Source organism: Gopherus evgoodei, unplaced genomic scaffold, assembly GCF_007399415.2.
Source record: "Gopherus evgoodei ecotype Sinaloan lineage unplaced genomic scaffold, rGopEvg1_v1.p scaffold_33_arrow_ctg1, whole genome shotgun sequence".
NCBI lineage: Eukaryota > Metazoa > Chordata > Testudines > Testudinidae > Gopherus > Gopherus evgoodei.
The window spans coordinates 2700829-2721334 of record NW_022060005.1 but is presented as its reverse complement, the minus strand read 5'-3'; the positions used below and the strand labels follow the sequence as shown (position 1 = coordinate 2721334).

The 20506-nt window shown below is 52.4% G+C and overlaps 1 pseudogene; it reads left to right on the top strand.

Moving 5' to 3' along the window:
- LOC115641004 overlaps positions 1-20506 on the top strand; it is a 161524-nt pseudogene that overhangs the window by 40293 nt on the left and 100725 nt on the right.

Below are 20506 nucleotides of genomic sequence, written 5' to 3'. Positions count from 1 at the left end.
GGTGCAGGAGCGGCGCCAGGATTTTTGGCGCCCTAGGCACAGGGCCAGCTCTAGCCATTTCGCCGCCCCAAGCACGGTGGCACGCCACGGGGGGCGCTCTGCTGTTCTCCGGTCCCGCGGCTCCGGTGGGCCTCTTGCAGGCATTCCTGTGGAGGGTCCGCTGGTCCCGCGGCTCCGGTGGACCTGCCCCAGGCATGCCTGCGGGAGGTCCACCGAAGCCGCCTGTCGCCCTCCCGTGCTCCCGGTCGGAGCCAGTCCTGGTCGGTGGCAATTCTGCGGCGGGGGGGTCCTTCCATGCTCCCGGTCTTCGGGACACTTCGGCGGCAGGTCCTGGAGCGAGTGAAGGACCTGCTGCAGAATTGCCACCGAAGACCCGGAGCGCAGAAGGACTCCCCGCCACCAAATTGCCACCAAGGGTGGCAAAATGCAGCCCCCCCAAATCCTGGTGCCCTAGGCGACCACCTAGGTCACCTAAATGGAAGTGCTGACCCTGGATGGGTGGCAATGGTGACAGCACCTGCCTTCTCTCAAGGCAATGGCCCTCAGGGCCGGCTCCAGACACCAGCATCCCAGGCAGGTGCTTGGGGCGGCAATCTGCAAGAGGCGGTAGTCTGTGTGTTTTTGCCCCCAAGCAGTGCGCCAAATTGCTGCCACTGACACCGGGAGCCGTCCGTGAGCCATTAGAGCGGCACGTGTGTTTCTGCCGCAGCAGCAATTCGGCAGCAGCTTCTACGTTCAGCTGTCTGCGATGGCGCAGCTTCTGTCTTCTGTCTGAAGACAGAAGCTGCCTCTGAACTGCCGTCACCGCGGAAACGCTCATGCTGCCCTAACGGCACACGGACTGCCCCACCATCTGCAGCAGCAATTCAGTGCGCTGGTTGGGACGGCAAAAACAGTAGAGCCGGCCCTGATGGCCCTGCAGACTTGGGTGGGGCTGGAAGGGATTCACTGAATCTGGACCAAGGTTTTTCTCTTCTTGTCTTTCAACAGCGCACTCTGGAACGTTAGTTTAGTGACAATAACAAAGGAGAGGAGGGGAGAGAAACACAAAGATACAAACACACACACACACAGACACCTGTCACAAAGAGAGCCCAGCTCTGTGCCAGCATCCCAGTCTGTGTTCAGATGCAGAGAAATCTCTGAATTTGCAGGGACATTCCCACAGCCAGGTTTACTTTCAAAGTCAGGAGGTGCCGGTTTCTCCCTGAGAATCCCTTCAGTGAGGCCCATTGGTGCTAACAGCCCATCTGAAGGGACCTCAGTGCCATGTGTCCAGAAATCTCAGCCAGAGCCGCGCAGCTGGGGATCCAGAGCCCGGAGCTCCCCTCCCTGCTGAATCCCAGAAAGAAGCTTTGAATCAGAAAGTCTGGAAGGGTCTGTTGGTGTCACTCTGGCATAACTCTAGGTAACTCAGAAAGGTGGTAGACCGCAAGTGTCAATGAAGCCCTCCTGTTGTAGGCCACAATGAACCAATGTTCCTCCATGTTAAACACTTTGTGTAACCTAGGGTAACCTAATGTACTAATAGCTGCAAAAATGTAGTGTTAGCAGTTAGTTTTCGGTTGTAACAGCCAGTTCTCTGTTGTAATACATTAAAGCTAGGCTGAAGCCCGCTCAAGGCTGTTTTAAGATACTGTATACATGTCTCAGCAGCGGAGAGGGGGGAGAAAGGGGGAAGACAAAAGATTGAATGAGAAAAGATACTGCAGCTGGATGGGAAAGGAGGAGGGAGTAAGAGATTAGCTAGTCAGCATGAAAAAGTTTTGTAGTAAACAACTGGGATATAAAAGGAAGAAACTGCTTGTTTTAGGGGTGCAGGATTTGAGATTTTCTCCCTTGCACCTTATTTGAGCTCAAATAAACTTGGTTTGCTTCTCCACCCTGGTGTGTTTATTGGCGTGGCACACCAGGCGACGGACCCCCCCCCCCCCCCGCTGTTGCTTGGCTTCAGGCAGTTATCTGCCGGCAACAGGTCCACAAGATTCTACAAAGGTCTAGAACATTCTAAGAGGTTAGTGAAAAATGAGCCCACATAAGGAAAACTCAAAACATTTTACTTCAAACATTCTATGTTTCTTTTTATGACTAACAACAAAAACAGCTCCTAGAGCCTGGCACTGCCCAAGCCTGGCACCCCAGGTAGTCGCCTAGGTTACATGCCCCTAAATCCGGCCCTAGTCCCCATGTCACTTACTGAAGCTGCAGCACCAGTTCCACACACAGGATCACTAAGCCAGACGGTTTGAGACCTGACCCGTCATTGTTATTTTTCTAACATTTGTAGCTGAATTGATGGGGCTGGGCCCCTTCCCTGCCTAGGCCTTCCACACAATTCAAAACTGAAAGTACAAAAGTAGCAGGAAGTTGAAGTAATGGTCTGTGTCCCTGGCTGTTTGGGGCAGAGCAAATTCCTCTTAAAGAAACAGCCCCATTCATAGGGCACGGAGCTGGCAGGGATAGGCCTGGTAGGGGCAGTTTGCCGGGTGAGCCAGTGTAGGGGTATCAATGCCCCCCCCCCGAGTTGCTGTTCCTGCTCTCCAGGGATCGCTGGGTTCTCAGTAATTCCCCTCTGCACAGCACCATCTGCCACAGCTTTGTCCGGCTGAGGAAATAAAGCAGCACCAGCAAAAAGCACCAGCCAGTTTGCACCACTCCGTGTCCATGTCCTGGGTGGAGGCCAGGGGAGGGGGAGCTGAAATCCAGAGTGACTGACTGGGAATTGGGTGGGAAGCAACAACTGATCAATGGTGGGGTGGGGAGATCAGAATGGACTGAATGTAACTCAGGATCTGCTAGGCTGTAGCTGGCTTGGCTCCTGCAGGTGCTCAGGGGAGCAGAGCCTGAGGGGGTCAGGGTGGGCAGCAGCTCTGGGACTCGCAGCTCCTCCGGGAGCAGAGCTGGGGCGAGGAGGGGCCGGTGGTGTAGAGTCACTTTCCTGCCCAGCCCCAGCCTTTCACCTGGGTCTCTCCCCTCACCTGCAGGCTCTGTCTCAGGGGCTGGTGTCAGCAGAGCCCGGGGCTGCCCCAGGGGCAGGTTCCAGCTACCTGAAAAAATCCCCTCCCCCCAAGGGAGTGTAATGGCCAAGTCTGAGCGCCAGTGAAAGCGCCGTCAGGCTCAGGGCTGGTGCTGGAGGTGGATGCTGTGGGGAAACGGCCGTCTTGTCACTGTTATGCTGTAATCAGCAGCCCGGAGAGGAGGACTCCTTGGGGCTCCCTGGGCGCTGAGCCAAAGGGCTGGATTCGTATAAATCACAAGTTCCCCTTACCCCAGCCCTGCTCCTTCCAAAACAGGAAACAGGAGCAGGAGGGGGAACATAGCTCAGATCTGGTGCTGTGTCCTTGCTGCTCAGTAAAGATGCTCCCAGTCACTGACACCCCCTGAACACCCCCCCCATCTCCCCAGCCACTTCCCCAGCAGCCCTCAGTCACAGCAGCACCTCCTGAGACCAACAAGATGTTTGAAATGGGAGGGTTTGCAGGATCAGGCCCTTGTCAGCTCTTTCATATGTTATTGCTTCATATTTCATACAGGGGAAGGCGGGATCCAGAAAAGGGATCTGAGTGAGGGACAGGGGGGACTTCAGCACTGGAGCCCAGATGCAGAAGGGGCTGAGAGCCAGGCAGCTGGAGCTGGCCAGTGAGTCAGGAACTGCTTCCCATCAGAATTTGCTATCAGTAGCAAAATCCGAAACTCACTTGGAGGCTGGAGCCTTGTTTGCAGTAGCAGTCCCCTAGGTGCCTGTTTCTGCCTCTAGTCACGTGCACTGTTACCTCCCACTAGGCACCCACACACCTATCTCCTGCCTGATCCCTAGCACGAACCATGACCCTGGGGAAGATAGGTGCTCCTCTGGTTATCTCACCTGCAGGGTCTGATCCAGCAGGTCTGCTCAGAGGCCAACCATCTGATCCAGTCTCATACAAAATCTGGCCACAGGAGGCTGTGCCACCCCAATAATTAGAGCACTCACCTGCAATATGAAGAGACTCAGGTTCACTGCCCCTGAGAAAGGACTTGAACTGGGGTCTTCCACACTCCTTAGGGGAGTTCTCTAATAATTTGTTCTAGTGTATTTCCAGGTACTGAAGTTAGGCTGACTGGTCGATAATTCCCTGGCTTGTTTTTGTTTCCCTTTTTAAAGATAAGTACAATATGCCCTTCTCCAGCCCTCTGGGACCTCACGTGTCCTCCACAAGTCCTCAAAAATAATTAACAATTCTGAGATTGCTTCAGGGAGTTCTTTATGTGCCCTGGGGTGAATTTCATCAGGCTCTGACAGCTCCAATATATCGAACTTATCTAAATATGCTTTAACTTGTTCTTTCCCTAGTTTGGCTGGTATTTGTCCCCCCTTGCTGTTAATATTACATGTATCTGGTCAAAATTTTAGTGAAGACTGAACCAAAATAGGCATTAAACACCTCAGTGTCTGCAACCAGGATATGGGTGATCATTCCTAGTGGTCAGAGCAGGAGTCATTAGCCAGGAGTCATAGCCCAGGATCAGAACAGGAGTCAGCAGCTAGATGCCAGACCCAGGGGTCAGAGCAGATGTCAGAGGTCAGGAATCGGAGCAGAGGGTCAGAACCAGGTTACTTGGAATGAGGCAAGAGAGGGGCAAGTTTTGGGCCAAGTTAGGAGCAGGGCTAGAACAAGGCAGGAAAAAGACTGGGAATAAGCCTGTGCAGGAGCTGTCACAGCACAATCATGGGATAATGGTTTGAGCTGCCACTGAACCACTGTTGCTGGTGGACTTAAGAGCTGGGCTGCTGACTCGTCCAAGCAAATCAGGCAGTGTAGCCAGTCAGGCAGCTTACTACAGGCCAGCTGAACTGGTTTGGTTGCCCAGAGACTGGCAGGTCCTGATTCCTGACAGCAGACTCTACTCCCAATGGCAACTCATAGGGGACCTCATGGCCCAGTTTCTTGGGGTACTTCCCATGGAGCTCTCACAATAGATCCTGGGTGTGGATGTTCTCTACTGGTTCCCAAGTCTGGACTATACACTTTCCAGTCCACCAGGTACTGGAGCCTTCTCCTAATTTGCCAAGAGTTGAGGATTCAGTGGACTAAGTACCCCTCCTGTCCCTGGACTGTTATGGGTGATGATGGAGAGTTGGAGCAGTGAGGGTCTGGTTTCTTGCTCTGGGGCTTTTGAAGTGAGATGTGAAAGATGTGGTGGATCTTCAAGGACTCGGGCACTGTAACTGGACAGTGGGTTCACCCATTCTATAATCTTGAAGGGGCCCAGGTATCAGGGCTGGCTCTTCCACTTCGGTGACCTAGGCTGTCGCCTAGGGCACCAGGATTTGTGGGGGCAGAATTTTGCCATCCTCAGTGACAATTCGGCAGCGGGGGGTCCTTCCAAGCTCAGGGTCTTTGGTGCAGGGCCAGCTCCAGCCTCCAGCACGCCAAGCACATGCTTGGGGCGGCATGTCGCGGGGGGCGCTCTGCTGGTTGCTGGGAGGACGGCAGGCGGCACCGGTGGACCTCCTGCAGGTGTCTCTGTGGAGGGTCTGCTAGTCCCGCGGCTCCGGTGGAGCATCCACAGGCACGCCCGTGGGAGGTCCACTGGAGCCGCGGGACCAGCGGACCCTCCGCAGCCACATCTGAGGGAGATCCATCGGAGCCACAGGACTGGCGAGCGGCAGAGCGCCCCCCCGCGGCATGCTACCATGCTTGGGGGGGGAAAATGGCTAGAGCTGGCCCTGCTTCGGCAGCAATTCTGCGGTAGGTCCTTCACTCACTCTGGGACCTGCCGCCGAAGGGCCCTGAAGACTGGGAGCGCAGAACAACCCCCCCATCGCAGAATTGCCACAAACGACTGGGAGCGCGGAAGGACCCCCACTTAGGGCGCCAAAAACCCTGGCGCTGCTCCTACCAGGTATTAATAGTGTTGGGGACCCCGGTGCCCCAATAATGGCAAGGTTCATTGTCTGACCATGAGAGTGACAGGCAACACCAGCAAAGTCTGAACAAAAGCTCTTTATTGAAGCATGCACACGACAACAAAGAGCAAGCTCATCTTCCAAAAGGAACCAGCTTGCTTCTTTACAACTAGCATATAATTTTTATAAACAATTCCATCGCATTACAAATTATTCATTTAGCAGTCCAATCCCCTTTTACTGATTACTAAAACCCAAACCTTTATTATGTTTAAAACTAATTGATTAAGATAAATAATACTGCCTAAACAATTACTACAAACAAGAATGATATAATTTATATGAGTCAGAAAGAAACAGAGAACAGAAACAGGGAGTTTTGCCATTGTTCCTAACACAGTACATCTGGTATCATGCCAGGAATGCCGTTCCTTTTATCTTATGGATGCCTAACTCTGTGAGAGACAGGCAACTCCCGGGCATTTTCCACTTATGAATTACCCAGAAGCCTCTGTTAGCCTGACTTTATTCAGGTTGGCATAACTGGCTTTGTCTGCAATATCTTTATTCAGGCCTAACAATAGTCTAATTTCATGGATGCTCTATTGAAGGTTGTGGGCAGAGAGCCACATCTTGTCCCCTATGGCCAGACTAGAAAGTCTGATCTGAGTGGTGTTTATAGGAACCTTTAGAGGATTGCAAATGTTCTTTGTGCTCCTGCTGCACCCAGTTTAGGTGGGAGGTTAAATCTGCAGCAGCTGATATTGGGGAACTCACAGGCAAGTCTGGGTGGCAGCAGAGGTAAAAGCCATGGCTTGTAAAAAATGGGCTATGTCGGGTTGAGGCATGGCTTGCACTGTTATATGTGTCAAAGTTAGAATCAGGACTCACAATTTGTCAGACCACTCTGTTTTATTAGCACAGCGCTCTGCCAATAACACCCAGATAATGCGAGCAGGCATGCAAGACCCAAACAGTCTTATTTATACAGATAAAAGAGCGGGAATTAGACAAAGGGACAAAGAAAGCAAAACAGTAAAATTCACCTGGGGCACAGCATGCATATCCTACTTCCTTACTAACTCTTATTGATCTAAGGCTAATACTTCACCAATTGCCCTTAAATGGTTCAGTTGTTCTATGTTAATGTCTGCATTCCTGACAGCTGGATCACAGTATTCCAGCAATTTTGCTTAAAGGTACAGACAGTATTTCTTTAATCCTTTCTATTTTTACAATATAATTCATTCTACTTTCACAATCCCTCCTTTTGGTCAAGCGCACGCCATGACCAACATTGGACAGGGTTCCACATATTAACTATTCTTTATCTCTTTGTTCATCAACGATATTCAAAATCATCATATTAGCACTCTGTTTTGGGACAGTCACCTGGGTGGCATATTTTACACAATTCTGGATACAATAGGATTTTAACTGAAAACATACAAAAATCACTAGGATTCCAAACAGGATAGTCAGGGCTCCCTGAAACAACCAGTTTCCTATGCCAGAGAGATTGAACAGGTTACTTAGCCACTTCCATAAAGAACTCGGCTCTTCATGGGGAAGATATGCAATTTGTTCTAAGTGACTAGCGTGATCTATTACCTCATTGGTATTGTCAGGTATAAATACACAACATTCTTTTCCAATGAGAGCACAGGTCCCACCTTTGGCCGCCAGCACTATGTCCAATGCCTGACGGTTTTGGAGGGCCACCTGTCGGATCGCCCCTGTATCTTTGGCCAGGGTTTTTAAACTTTCTCCGGTTTCATTTGCCATTATTTCAACTACTGCTTGTAACCTGAGGAGCCTTTTTGCATGGTGTATTACTCCCGCAAGTGGGATAAGGGAACTGCCAATGGCCTCTTCCCAGGTTAAGGGGCTTATGTTATTTATATACCATTGGGCATCTGCTAAGTCCCATCTTTTTTGCCTGAAATTACGGAGGCGTTCTCGTGGGAAGGACCCTAGCACTCGGAATTGTGGGACGAGTCGGGCGGGATAACAGATACCTGACCAGTTGGCTGGTAATGCAGTATAAGCTTTGGTTCCACAAACCCAATGATGGCCTATTCAGGCCGGGAAGGGTCGATTGCATCCATTTGTTACATAGGTGTCTGCCAATGAGGAGTAATATCCTCCAAAGGGAACAGGGTAATCCTCCTTACGAGGAGTGGTAGTGTTTGTATGGCATTGAAAGATTGTATTATTTTTACTAAGATTACTGTAGGGGGAACATGAGATTGATTTTTCTGTTTGATCCCAGGTCGAGAAAAAATTCATATCTCCATACCCAGCCTGCCACTCTTTAGTTTTGTTTGAATAATCCCATACACCATTGGCCACAATATGCTGAAGGCAACGGCTTTTTCTCAGATCCAGCCCTGTCCCATTACACACCCAACATCAATGACCTTTTCCCTCCACCACTCTTATCCATTTAGATACATTTATTCCCACTGCTTCCCAAGTGTCATTGCTGTTCCATGTTTTGTTAAACGGACTACATCCTCCAGTGAGGTCTGGGGAATTGAGTGGGATAGCCAGGACAGGAACACCCAGCTTGAGAGTGGGCTGGGATGTGGCTGCAGACCCAACATTTAGAAATATTAAGGGTCTGAGCTATCCACACTTGCTGCTGGATAAAAGAATTGTCATTGTGGGCTCCCCAGACCTTAAGACACCAGCAGCTGAGGAACAGGTGCCACCAGAGGCGCATGTTGGAGGCAGGGCCCTTCTGGTTCTGACAACCTCATCTGAGGGAACCACAGTCACGGTTTTACGTCCACCAGGCAGCAGGCGCTAGGCTCGCTACTGCTTCTTTTGGTGGGCCTTGCTTTAGGTTGTCGTCTGCTTCTGGCAACCCTTACGAGAGTGTAGATTGTAAAGTATTGCAGGCTGTTCCTCTACGTCTTCTTCTGGAGTCAAAATTGACTCTGTGTGGTTCTGAGGTGATGATTGGTTCACCGAGGAGGGTGTCTTCGTACACTGCGAAGCATGTATCCACACTGTGATGCCAGATAATTTAACAGCTGTCTGGGTAGTAAGCAGTACCAGATGAGGATCCTTCCACCGGGGTTCCAAGGTGTGTTTTCAATGATGATGCCATACGTAGACCCAGTCACCTGGCTCGAGGTTGTGGCAAGCTTTGGAGGTGGGTTCCATCGGCCAGGTGGCTCGAACCTGTGAATGGAAGTGACTTACAGCTTGCATTAATCCCTTGCTATATTGAAGGAACGTACTGTGAGTCAAGTTCAAGTCTGAAACTGGAGTAATGGTAGCCACAGCTCACACAGGGCTTCCCATAACGATTTCAAAGGGACTCAATTTATGCCTTTGGGATGGAGTGGACCGCATTTCCATAAGGGCTAGTGGTAAAGCTGCTGGCCAGCTTAACCCTGTGGAGTCACAAATCTTAGCAAGCTTATTCTTAAGTACACCATTTCGCCTTTCCACAGGACCTGCGCTTTGTGGGTGGTAGAGACAGTGCAGCAGGTGTGTGATATGTAATATACAATCCAGGTGTTGAACAATTTGTCCGGTAAGATGTGTACCCCGGTCACTGGACAGAGTGGCAGGAATTCCCTTGGCAGGCATAATATGATTTAACAAACATTTGACAAGGAAAGGCTTCAATCCAACCAGAAAATAAACATACCATAACCAAAATTAATTCATATAGTTGACACGTAGGCATTTGTACACAATCAAGTTGCCAATGCAAGAAGGGTGTTTGGGGCGGGCCCCAGAATCCCTGAATCACTTTTACAAGTTTACCAATATTGTGGCTTTGGCAAGTGGTACAGGTGGCACAGTGGCGGGCTGCAAAAGAGCTGAAATGCGGGGCCCACCATCTTGCTTTAATTATAGCAGAGACCATCCCCTCCTTTCCGACATGCAAAACACCGTGTAGCAGGGTGGCCAGTGATGGGTAGAGTGAAAAGGGGGCCACAAAGGCACCAGTAGGCAAACTCCAAAGGGAATCAGGATTTACAGAGCAACGCTGGGCAACTCAGGAGGCTTTTTCAGTTTCTGGGGCAGAGTCCTGGAGCAGGGTGAGGTCAGTGAGGGACGGTGGTGGTATAGAAACAGATAGGGAACCTAGAAATGCATCTGGGGAAGGTTTTATGGCAGCAGCATGTTTAGCAGAGGCATCAGCAAGTGCGTTACTCTTAGCAACATCAGTATCCGCCGTCAAGTGGCCAGGGCACTTAACAATAGCTAGGGCAGAGGGAAGTAAAACTGCATACAGGAGAGCAGCAATGTAGGGTCTGTTTTTAATAGGGGTACCAGCAGAGGTAAGGAAACCCCGAGCTTGTCAGAGGGTGCCAAAGTCATGTACAACCCCAAAAGCATACCAGGAGTCAGTGTAAATGGTGGAGGACCGTCCCTCCGCCAAAAAGCAGGCATGGGTGAGGGCAACTAATTTGGCAATTAGAATAAATGTGTTCTGTGGTTTACTGACAAACAGAACATCAGACTAAGGGCTCCATCAGTTCCATAATATCATGCATCCGACGAAGTGGGTATTCACCCACGAAAGCTCATGCTCCAAAACGTCTGTTAGTCTATAAGGTGTCACAGGACTCTTTGCTGCTTTTATAGATCCAGACTAACATGGGACAAACAAGCAAATATTGGGCCAGTCCTGATAAAATCGGGATATCTGGTCACCCTAGCCCTGGGTCACTCCCAGTTTAATATCCAGCCAGCAGGGGGCTCAGTACCCCCAGGGCACAGGCAGCCAGAGGGCAGGAGGAGCAGGCTCAGAGACAGCTGCAGGGAAGAGGGATGGGGAGGCCACGTGTCAGGTGGGAGGCACCACCCTGTGTTCAGTTTCTCCAGGTTCTCACTCAGGGATGCAGGCTCCATTGGGCCCAAGCAGACAGACTGGAAAGAGCGAGGCTCTGTCTGCCTGGGGAATGGGCAGCAGTTCTGTTAAATGGGGTCCAGCTGTGCAGACTCATCATGGGGTGGCTTCCCCTAGCTTCCCCTCAGCTGATTCTGGGTGGCCCTGCAACTGCCCTGCCTCTGTTTACTCTCTTCAGCCCTCAAACTGCTCCCCACAGTCCAAAAGGGCTGAGACAAAGTCTTCTGCTGGGGTCCTCTCTGAGTCCCAGTAACCCCAAAATAAAATCTTTTCCTTTACTCTGCTCCAGCCATTGGCTTTAATTCAAGGGCCTCACTCTCCTTGGATCAGGTGCCCCCAGTCCTCCTTCCTGGAGCTGGGTTCAGTTCAGACTGTACCTTTGTTTTCTGCAGCCCTCACCTGCAGGGCTCTGTTCTCATACAGCTGCTGTTTCTATCAATGTCATCTCTGGCAGCTCCTCCCCCTTAGAGGAATTCTCTCTAGGCCAGTGGTCCCCAACCTCTTTGTGGCCAGTAGCACATTCATGTTTTCAGAAGACTGTGGCAGGCACCAACAATTTTTCAAGGCTTATTTTGTATTTGTACATTAAATAATACAAAAAACATCATATTTAATATCACATAATATATGAATCCATAAGATAAAAAAGTAATTTTACATGTAAAAGGTATTAATTAAATTATTTGACAATTACTCTTTCACCTTACCATGTGAATTTGCTCTTTTTTATCTACCTGTAAGAAAAATTAAGGAGTTTTTACAAAATAAATATCATAAATAGTTTTCATCTTATTTATTTAATATAAGTAAAACATTGTTGAACTGCTGGTCCAAACATAGTTATAATTTTCACTTTAACATAGAATGAAGCCTGCAGCCCCGGAGTTCTCTGTCCCTGGCAGGAGCAGGGCCATGCCTTCTCTCCAGCTTCTCTGGGGCTGCAGGCGCCAGTGTTCTCGGTCCCACACAGGTGCGGGGCCACGGTTTCTTCAAAGCTGGAGAGGAGCCGCAGCCCTGCCCCTACCAGGGACAGAGAACTGCGCCCACAGCCTGCAGCCCTGGAGAAGCTGGAGAGAAGCCGCAGCCCTGTGCCTGCCAGGGGCAGAGAACACCGGGGCCCGAGTTCTCTGTCCCTGGCAGGTGCCGAGCCGGGGCTTCTCTCCCCTGCTGGGTACTAGGCAGGCGCACATAAATGCCCCAGCGGGCGCCATGGTGCCCGTGGGCACCGTGTTGGGGACCACTGCTCTAGGTGCGCCCCTTCTCGGCTCCTTGCTTTGTGAGTTCTCCCAGGATTCCCTCTCCTTAGCAACTTCCTGTTTCTGGGATCCCTCTAGCTGAGCTCTGGTAACCCTTTATCAGGCTCATTAGCTGTTTAGCTATCAACCAGGCATCTAGGGATTTAATTACTTCCAGATGGGGCTAGGTTGGCTAGTTCTCCCTTACAGGAGCCTGTCATAGGTAGGCTGGGCTGTGACTTCCCTTAAAGGGCCGGCCCCCATGACCTCCCTTCCTCTAGTCTACCTAAAGGCAGGCTTGACCATGGCTAACACTTGGTTATGTTCTGCAGCCAGGGGGCACTTCCTGCCCTTCTGCCATAAGGAAACCTACAAGGCCCTGGGCCATATTTTTAAAAAAATTGAAAAAATGAAGAGATCAGGAGTTGTGTTCCCCACAGTCCTGTGTAGCTCATGTGATGGGCAAAATCCCCCATAATCTTCAGCATGGCCTAGTTCAGAACAACTTGTACTCTGTGAGCCAGGCTCTCTGGCCATAGCAGAAGTAGGCAATAGCACCAGGCTTCCACCATTGCCCTCATGCTGCTGTAACAGATACGCGCTGGCTACAGAGTTTCCCCCGGAGCCAGATACACACCAGATGTGCTCATCACAAGGCCCTTTAATGCTCTGCCAGGTCTGGCTAAGGTTAGCATAAATAAGGTCTGTTACACACAGCCCCACCTAGCTACAAGGTCCCTCCAACAGCTGCCTCCCAGGTCATACTCACACATGTGCCTTTGGAGTTAAGTTTGTCTTTCATTCAGAGAGCTCCTGATTAGCATCTCCAATTATTACTAAGCACAGCTTTTTTCCCTGCAGCCTTCAGTAAATGAGCTCTGGAAGCACATTTCAGATCCTCTTCTGTCCACATGGCTGGTGTAATGTTAGCAGCTGGGAAAGAGCCTTTCTGCTCCTCCCCTTTTCCTGTAGGATGGACTTTGGTTTAGCCCAGCTCTGGTTTGGGCTTGTGTTGCTCTTTCAGGTCTCTGGGGGGAGAGGTCCCCAGTCTCTTTCTTTTCTATTTCAACTTCCTCTTGGACGTGTGTTTTATGGTGGCTTTTCCCTCCAGCAGGTAGAACCCCACCTCAGACAGTTCATCTTCCATGCAATGGGCCTGTACCTCTGCACCCACCACAGCGCTGTCCTTGTCTCCAGCCGGCTGGTGTGGCTCCTTGCCCAGCTGATCTGCTTTCTGGAGAAGCTGTGCCTGCTCTCTGACAGAATTTCATCTCTTTCCACAAGGCCTCTGGGCTCTCCTGCTTTGTATGAATGTCAGAGCTGAGCTACATTCCACACTCGATCTTAAGCTGGTTCTGGAGATTAGTCAGCGCCTTCTGCAACAACAAACACTGCTGTTCCCCAGTCACCTTCCCGTGCTGAGACGGGCTCCTTCCAGTGCTCCTGCTCCCCCTGAATGGCTTGGGCTGAGATCCAGTCCCTTGTCAGCGCATCTCCTTTAGGTCCTGCAGGGCCTCAGCCTTTGGGCCTTGAGGGTGCTCAGCCATGCAAGGCCTTCTACCCTGCTCCCCTCAGCTGTAGCAACCTTTTCTTCTAGCTCTTCCCAGTCCATTAGTGGGTGGGTTTGTTGGGTTGCTGTAGAGGACACAGCCACTAGACCAGTTTGCTTTGTAGCCAGCACCTCTGTGTCTGTGCCTATCGACATCCAGCCCTTCAGTGCATGATCCGCTTGTTCTGCTAAAAAGCCTCCCAGGACACCCGCAGCATCACTGCACTCCCCTGTGTAAATGCAGCCTTCTGGTGATTTATTGCTGGGCTCTCTCTTATCGGTCACACCAGAGCCCTCAGCCTGCACCTCTGTCCCCTCCTGAGCCCTCAGCTTTAGTCTGTCTAGTTCTTTAACTTATTCCAGGAGCTGTTCCTTCTCCTCTTTTGGGAAACATCTTCATTTGATCTAAGAGGTGTGATTCCCAGCTCATGTAGACGTAGCTGAACTAGCACCTAACAATAGCCATATGGCCAGTGTAGCACAGGTGGCAGCTTCAGCCACTGCCTGAGTAGAAACCTGCCCAGCCCCCTTGGTATGTTCTCAGGCAGCTGACCCGAGCTGCCCTTCCTAGCCAGGCTACACTGATTCAATTAGCATGCTGGCTTCAGTGTGCTCGCCTGAGCAGAGTTAGTGCAGGTACATTTACATGAGCTGGGAATCTCACCTCCCCACTCAGTTGCAGACACCCTCTATTTCCAGTTTGCCAGGTTTCTTCCTTCTAACTGGTGTGGCAGGATCCTGTGTCCCAGCAAACCCTGCTCTAGTTTCCCAGCCACACCACTCACATCCTGCAGCCCTTTCTGGGCTCCTCCCGCAAGGCCTAGGGCTTGTTCAAACCCTTTCAGTTTTGGCTCCTGGGTAACTTTCCTCTTGCATGGCTTATTTTCTACCTTGGCTGCCTGCAGCGTGGCTGCCTTGAGACTGTTGTTCCCCAGCTCCCTGATGCTTTGCACCTCCAATGGCTCAACTATTCCGATCTCCAGGTGCTGCTTCTCCTCTAAAGCCAGGGCTCCTTGACCAGGGGTATTGGCAATTCCAACTGCCACTTCCTCCTTGTGGAGTGATGCCTGGCACTTGGTACATTCAGCAGCTGAGAGTTTCTCCTGAATATCAATAATTACACCAGTCCTTGGCTCACACGAGTGCTGAAGCTTTATCCAATGGCTGGGCTTCTTGGGAGCTAGAGCAGAATTTCTTCTGCCGAACGCACTGTTTCTTTTTCGGTGCCTTGACCTGTTTGTTCTTTGTAGCCTCAATCTGGTGGCTTCTCTCCTGCTCCGTGAGTAGCTCCTTCTGCCTGTCCTCTGGTCACTGAGTTTGCTCCTGTTGCTTGGCCAGTTTCAGTAAGAAAACGTGCACCTGGGCCTGCAAACTACAGAGCTGTTCAATAGCCCTGTTAGAGCTCTAGTCACACTCCTCTCCTGTCCTGGGACCACCAGAAATGTTGAATCACATTTAGCTTCTGCCCCAGCTCCCCTGGCCCAGAGAGCCGGCTGTCCACTAGAGCTGCTGGCTGGATCATTTTCCAAGGGAGTCCTTTCAGGTTCTTGGGGGAAGCTGCTCAAACGCCCCCAGTTCCCAAGCTTTGAATCTGGGAGTGAGGCTAAGGTATCCCTGGTAAGCGGAGGGACGTCTGAAACCCATGGCTGGCCTCTCCCTCTGACGCTTATGGCCCAGGACCTGCTTTCTTAGCTACCCATATTACCCAGTCCTAGAAACTCTCACTGCCCCATAGCAACAGCCCTCTGCCCCAAATCCAAAGTTCTTGTAGGGCAGCATCTTTTTATGCGTCCTTTTTCCCTGTAGTCAAAACAAATTAATGCTGGGGAAGGTCACTCTTTCGAGCCCAAAATGGGGTTCCCGCAGTCCTAGGTCTGACCTTCCCATGGTACATGGGGTACATTTATTTGTATTTAATGACTTAGGACTCCCCTGTTGCCCAAGTGTTCTAGGAAAACAGGCCAGTTTCCCCATCCTTGCTCCTGGAGGCAGTCCCATCTTATGTGCCTGTCCTGCCCACAGTCAGTGCACAGCACTGGACCAGTCCTGTGTGCGGTGGGTCAGGGTGACTCTTTCCAGTCTCTGGCCCTGCTCAGTGCGTTGCTGTGGGTGCCTGGGAACATCCAGCACTGGGAACTGGAACACCCTTGGCTGTTGCTGGCCCTCCAGTCGCCAGCTTGGGACAGTGAATGTCCCTCCGGCATGGAAGGTGTCTGTGTTGTTCTGCTCTGTCAGCCCTCCTGGGCGAGTCTCAGAGCTGAAGTGACAGACGTCGGCTTGTGGGGTTTATGCTACAGCATTAAACACAGCTGTGTAGATGTTGTATCTGGGGCTGGAGCCTGGCTTTGAAGCCCCCACTTACTCCCTGGACTTCAGAGCCCCAGCTCCAGCCTGAGCCAGAAGGTCTGTACGACTCTTTTTAGCGCCATAGCAGGAGCCCCACAAACCTCAGTCTGTTGTGCCGGCCCTGAGACTTGCTGCCGTGGGCTGTGTAGACGAACCCAAAGTGTCTCCAGAGTCTGGGTGTGAAAGGTCCCAGAGTGTCTGACCCAGGGCCGGTTAATGAGAGTGAGGGAGGTGACTGGCGCAGTTGTTAGATGGAGACACCTGTGCACTGTGGCTCTGAGACAGTCTCGGTGACCAATGTCCTCTCTGGGAGCCACTTAGATGCAGCTGCAGAGGGTCCGTACTGCTTGCAGAGTCCAGGGGTCAAATCGCTCTGAGCAGAGTTTTCAGGCTGGAGCCGAGACTCCATTTTCAGCCTGGTTTTTGGGGTGAGATCAGGAGCTGCGGGGGGTGGGGAATTTTCCTACCCAGGGCAAATTTAATGGCAGCTCTGGGGTGTTTCATAGCCGCTGTTCTGAGCCCGTAACTCTGCGTTGCTGGGGATGTTGACAGTCACTCACTGCAAATCACTGGGGTTTGGGCTCCTAAGTTGCTCAGACAGGTTTGAAGCGGTGCTGGGTGAAATGTTTTGGACAAATAGTTTATTTGCTGCAATATATTATTTTGGATCGACTGAAACTTTGCAAGTCCATGTTGAGTTTGCTGAATGGTTTGAATGAACAGAAGAATGTGCCACCGCTTCCCTTCTAGCCTTTAGCCCAGTGGCTGGGCCCTCAGCTGGGAGCCCCAGGTTCACCCCCCCCTTACACCGCCTCCCTCTGCCACCTTCCCCTTAGTTCTCTCCCTGCCCCTCCTGTTGCCCCCTCTGCCTTCCTGACACCTGCACCCCCACCCCCCTCTAGTGCCCTGGTACCAGCCCCTTTGTTCACTTCTCTGCCCCCCTGAGGCCCATCTCTACTCTCGCCACCATCTGCCTCCATGGTGCCTGCTCCTTCCCTTTCCCTTCAGCTTTGGTGGGGAGGGATAGCTCAGTGGTTTAAGCATTAGCCTGCTAAATCCAGGGCTGTGAGTTCAATCCTTGAGGGGGCCATTTGGGGATTGGTCCTGCTTTGAGCAGGGGGTTGGACTAGATGATCTCTTGAGGTCCCTTCCAACCCTAATAATCTATGATTGACTCTGTAATTATTGATCCATAACCCTGGGGAAGGGTTACTAGTACAGACACACTGTGTGGATGTGAGCTGAGACTGGCCTCTGGTGCAGCTTCTCCCAGATGGAAGGGGTAGGAAGTGGGGAAATGCCCCCTCCCCTCCATGCTGCCCTGGCCTCATTAGTAAGGGTCTCTGTTCCCCACATTACACATCCAAGCATCCCCCCACTGTCCTGTGCCAAGATCCACTTCCTATGGCCTGGGAGAGGGGCTGAGCTTGGCAAGGGAAGGAGCCAGCTGTGGGGTTTGCTTGGCTGGAAGGTGGTGCCAGTGGGGCTGGCCAACATGGAAAGTCCCAGCTCCACCCCTGGGGCAGGGTTGCCTGGTTAGTGTATGTGGGGACGGCACCGACTGCTCTTAGTAACCAACCAACCACACAGGGCCCCAAAGCAACAGAGATGCCGGCCTTCACCCCTCTCTGCCCCTGGGCACCTGCCACTCTCATTGCCCTCCTGCCCCTCCCTTCTCCTTCCCTCAACCTCTGTGCCTACCTGGCCCCTGCTTCTATCCTCCCTGGCCCCACTGCTTCCCTTCACCCCCTTACTGCTCCCATGGTTCCCTCTCCATCCACTTTGTGATGTGCCCCCTGCCCTCCACCTACCTCTGCCCCCTTCTCATCCTGCCCTCCAGGGCTGGCACCTGCCCCCTCTTCCAAACACTCTTTGCACCTGGTGCCCACCCATCACTTCACTCCCTGGCCTCTGCTCTTCCCTTTCCCCCCTGCTCATGAATCCTAGCTCTCCCCTCACCCCCTAGTGCCCACCCCATCTTTCACCCTCCTCTGTTGTTCTGGCTCCTGCTCTTCTCACTCCCCTCAGCGCTCCTGGCACCTATCCCCTCCCCATCCTCTCTGCCCCCCTGACACTCACTCCCGTGTCACAAGCTCTCCTCTAGCCTCACTCTGACCCTCTGACTCCTGCCTCTTCCCAAGCCTGTCTCCTAACACCCTCTACCCACCTGTTCTGCCTCTCCCCTCACCCCTCTCTGCCTTCTGGTGCCCACCCCTCCCCCCAGCCCTCCTTGTGTCTGCCCCTCTGCTTACCCCCTCAATCCCCCTGTCATCTGTCCCTCCCCTTCCCCCCTTCCTCTCTGGTGCCCACCCCCCGATACACCACCCTCTGCCCCCATCACCCATGACTCCATTCCCTGCCTCCCTGGTGCCTACCCCTACTTTCACACCATCCTGCTCCTAGCACCCACTGCTCCACTCCCCCTTCCCTCCTTTTGCCTACCCTGTCCTTTCCCCCTTCTGTCACCCAGCACCTGCCCCTCTCCCTGCCCCTCTTGCACCCACCTCTTACCTTGCCCTCTGTACCCCCAATGCCTCCTCTTGCCCCTTGTTGGACACAGTACCTGCCCCTTTCCATGCCGCACCACTGTTCTCCTGGTGCCTGTGTCATAAACAGATAGCTAAGGGTTAATGTCTCTTTCACCTGAAGCACCTGACCAGAGGACCAATCAGGACACCGGATTTTTTCAACTCTGGGTGGAGGGAAGTTTGTGTCTGAGTCTTTGTTTTCTGTCTGCCTGCTTTCTCTGAGCTTTGGAGAAGTAGTTCTGTTTTCTAATCTTCTGTTTCTAAGTGTAAGGACAAAGAGATCAGATAGTAAGTTATATGGTTTCTTTTCTTTGGTATTTGCATGAATATAAGTGCTGGAGTGCTTTGATTTGTATTCTTTTTGAATAAGGCTGTTTATTCAATATTCTTTTAAGCAATTGACCCTGTATTTCGTCACCTTAATACAGAGAGACCTTTTGTATGTATTTTTTCTTTCTTTTTTATATAAAGCTTTCGTTTAAGACCTGTTGGAGTTTTTCTTTACTTCAGGGAAATTGAGTCTGTACTCACCAGGGAAGTGGTGGGAGGAAGAAATCAGGGGGAGAACTGTGCGTGTTGAATTTGCTAGCCTGATTTTGCATTCCCTCTGTGTGAAGAGGAAAGTACTTTTTGTTTCCAGGACTGGGAACAGAGAGGGGGAGTCACTCTGTTTGGATTCACAGAGCTTGTGTCTGTGTATCTCTCCACCTGGAGGGGGGAAGGGAAAAAGGATTATTTCCCTTTGTTGTGAGACTCAAGGGATTTGGGTCTTGGGGTCCCCAGGGAAGGTTTTTCAGGGGGACCAGAGTGCCCCAAAACACTCTAATTTTTTGGGTGGTGGCAGCAAGTACCAGGTCCAAGCTGGTAACTAAGCTTGGAGGTTTTCATGCTAACCCCCATATTTTGGACGCTAAGGTCCAAATCTGGGACTAAGGTTATGATAGCCTGCCCCTCCCCCTTCCCCATAGCTGCCTGCCCATCCGCTTGTCCCCTCTAGCCCCTGACTTTCACCCCTTTCCTCATGCCCCTCTAGCCCCCCTGGCACTCAGCCCTTCCCTTACCCTCCCACCCCGTGATGACCACCCTTCCCTCAATCTTCATTTGCCCCAGTACCTGCCCCATCTCATGTCACATCACTGACCTCCAGTGCCTACCTCTCCCCCACTCTGTCCTGTCAGTGCCTGTTCCTGACCCCATCCCACCCCTCACCCTCTGGCACAAGCCCCTTCCCCCCCCCAGTGCCTGCCTCTTCCCTTATACCCCCTCCCCCTGCCACCTTCCCCGTAGTTCCCCCCCACCCCTCCTGTCGCCCCCTCTGCCTCCCTGACACCTGCACCCCTCACCACCCTCTAGTGCCCTGGTATCAGCCCCTTTGTTCACTTCTCTGCCCCCCCACCAGGCCCATCTCTACCCTCACCCCCATCTGCCTCCATGGTGCCCGCCCCTTCCCTTGCCCCCTCGGCCTACCTGGTGAAAACCCCTTCCCTTGACCCACTTTGGGCCCCCTGGTGTCAGACCTTCCTTCCCCCCATCTCTGCCCCCCGGTGCCACCCCTCCCCACACCCTCTCCTCTCCTCTGTGTCCCACCCCTCCCCTCCTCCTCCCTCTGTCTCCTTCTGCCCACATCTCCACACCCCTGTGACCCCCTAGGGCCTGCCTTTCTCCACACCCCACTTTCTACCGCGTGTGTGCACCTCTTCCCTTCCCCCACTCTGCTCCCTGGTGCCCACTCCTCTCCTGTCTCCCCTCCTTACATCTGCCCCTCTGCTCAGCCCCCGCATCCCTCCTGGTGACCAGCCCTTCCCCAGCCCTACCAGCACCCACCCCTCCCATCATGCCCCACTCCCCCTTGATGGCAGCCCCTTCTCTCCGTCTCCTGTTTCCCCCGGGGTCTGCCCCACCCCGTGCCCCCCATGTCCCTCTGTCACCTGCCCTACCCCTCACCCTCTTCCTCCCCTTGTCACCTGCAGCTTCTCCCGCCCCCTCCTTTCCCCCGGTGCCAGCATCTCCTACCCCCCCTGCCTTCCCAGTACCTGCCCCACTCCTCCTTCCCTCCTCCCCACCCCACTGGAGCTCCCCCCC